This window comes from Conger conger, unplaced genomic scaffold, assembly GCF_963514075.1.
Source record: "Conger conger unplaced genomic scaffold, fConCon1.1 SCAFFOLD_63, whole genome shotgun sequence".
NCBI classification, from domain to species: domain Eukaryota; kingdom Metazoa; phylum Chordata; class Actinopteri; order Anguilliformes; family Congridae; genus Conger; species Conger conger.
The window spans coordinates 267501-270000 of record NW_026890233.1 but is presented as its reverse complement, the minus strand read 5'-3'; positions in this window follow the sequence as shown (position 1 = coordinate 270000).

Genomic DNA, 2500 nt, shown 5'->3' with positions numbered 1-2500 from the left:
AGTGGCGCGTCTCGAGAACCTCTCTCCTGTAAATCCGGGGCTACCCCTTTGAAAAACCGAGTCCCCGCGGCTGTGCGTTTTGGCGTGCGAACCGGCTCGTTTTGCGGGGCGTATGCCTTTTTTTGTCGCAAAACTGTGCCCCGCCCTCAATTCCCGTCCGATCGGAACGCGGTTTGGACCACCGTGTAGGGCAGGTCTCTGGCTACAAAACGAGCCCGGGCCCGTCTCCGGGGGGCACCGGGGGGGCGAGCTACGAGCCCGCGAAGCGGGAGCCCCCCCCCCGGCGGCGATGCGTTTTCCCGCTTTTAAAAATACTTCCCGTCGGTTCTGGCCGGCGAAACTCTTAAGGTGGGTGGCCCGTCCCGCGCTCTCTCGAACGAGCCCAGAACCGAGCGGCTGGGTCGCTCGGCGGCCCCGCGGCGAGGGAAAAAGGTGCCGGCCGGTTGCCTGCAACTGGTCACCCGCGGAAGTGGCGGCGCCCCCGATCTCCTGGGCGGCCTCGCAGCCCCTCCCGACCCGGCCAGTTAGCTCCGGGGGTCCGCCCCGAGCACGGGGAGGTGTGACACTTGACGGTGGGCGCAACGGTGCCCGCGCCACGAGCCAAAAAGCGCCCCCCTCTCTCCGCGCCCATTCAAGGCAATGGGGAAACGCACGTTTCGGGCTCCGGCGGCCGGCGCCCGTGTCTGTGCCCCGCCACAGGCAGCCAGTTAGCTCCGGGCGGCCGCCCCGAGCACGGGGAGGTGTGACACTTGACGGTGGGCGCAACGGTGGCCCCGCGGCGAGGGAAAAAGGTGCCGGCCGGTTGCCTGCAACTGGTCACCCGCGGAAGTGCCGGCGCCCCCCCATCTCCTGGGCGGCCTCGTAGCCCCTCCCGACCCGGCCAGTTAGCTCCGGGGGTCCGCCCCGAGCACGGGGAGGCGTGACACCTGACGGTGGGCGCAACGGTGCCCGCGCCACGAGCCAAAAAGCGCCGCCCTCTCTCCGCGCCCATTCAAGGCAATGGGGAAACGTCCGTTTGGTCCCTGCGGCTGAGCCCCGCCTCCAGAGAAAGGGCGTCTGGGTCACCCGCCTCCCCACCGGATCTCCACTGAGTCCTGGGGGGCCCACTCTTAAGCCCCCACCCCGAGTTATCTGCCCCTTCTGCGGGCGGCAAGCGAAGCGCGGAACTGGTCACCCCCGGCCGCTCCATTCAAAGGAGTGGGGGACGGAACACCCGGCTCCCCTTCTGCTCCTGTGCGTCGATCCAGGAGTGTGACAGCACTGTGTGTCAGCGTGGGCCTAGGACTGAGAGTCCTAAGAGGCCTTAGCCCGGGTCTGACTTAGCCCGGGTCTTCCTTGAGCTCCAGCCGACCGAGCCAGGGCCAGACAGGATGAGGCCTCAGCCCGGGCTCTGGGTCACACACGCAGGCCCCACAGCCAAGGGGGCGCATGTCACCCGGTCACACTGCTGATAATGGTCCCACACACACACACAGTGGCTTGTGTCAGCCAGCCCCCTCTGGTGAGAGTGTAGCACACCAAAGTGGGGTTTTCCTTGAGCTCCAGCCGACTGAGCCAGGGCCAGACAGGATGAGGCCTCAGCCCGGGCTCTGGGTCACACACGCAGGCCCCACAGCCACGGGGCGCATGTCACCCGGTCACACTGCTGATAATGGTCCCACACACACACACAGTGGCTTGTGTCAGCCAGCCCCCTCTGGTGAGAGTGTAGCACACCAAAGTGGGGTTTTCCTTGAGCTCCAGCCGACTGAGCCAGGGCCAGACAGGATGAGGCCTTAGCCCGGGCTCTGGGTCACACACGCAGGCCCCACAGCCACGGGGTGCATGTCACCTGGTCACACTGCTGATAATGGTCCCACACCCAGCCCACCCCAGCCCACCCCACCCCACCACACACACACACACACACACACACACACACACACACACACACACACACACACACACACACACACACATCCAGCTCCTCTCTATTGATCCAGGCCACGTTCACCCCTGTTAGTGTCAGCCATGGCCTGGGCTGCCTCAATCCACTCAGCCTGGCCCTGGGAACCACCACTCCACTCAGCCTAGGCACTTCCACTCCACTCTGCCTGGGAACCTGCACTCCATTCAGCCTAGGCACTTTCACTCCCACTCTGCCTGGGAACCTGCACTCCATTCAGCCTAGGCACTTTCACTCCCACTCTGCCTGGGAACCACAACTCCATTCAGCCTAGGCACTTCCACTCCACTCAGCCTGGGAACCACAACTCCATTCAGCCTAGGCACTTCCAGTCCCACTCTGCCTGGGAACCACAACTCCATTCAGCCTAGGCACTTCCACTCCACTCAGCCTGGGAACCACAACTCCATTCAGCCAAGGCACTTCCACTCCCACTCTGCCTGGGAACCACAACTCCATTCAGCCAAGGCACTTTCACTCCCACTCTGCCTGGGAACCACAACTCCATTCAGCCTAGGCACTTTCACTCCCACTCTGCCTGGGAACCACAACTCC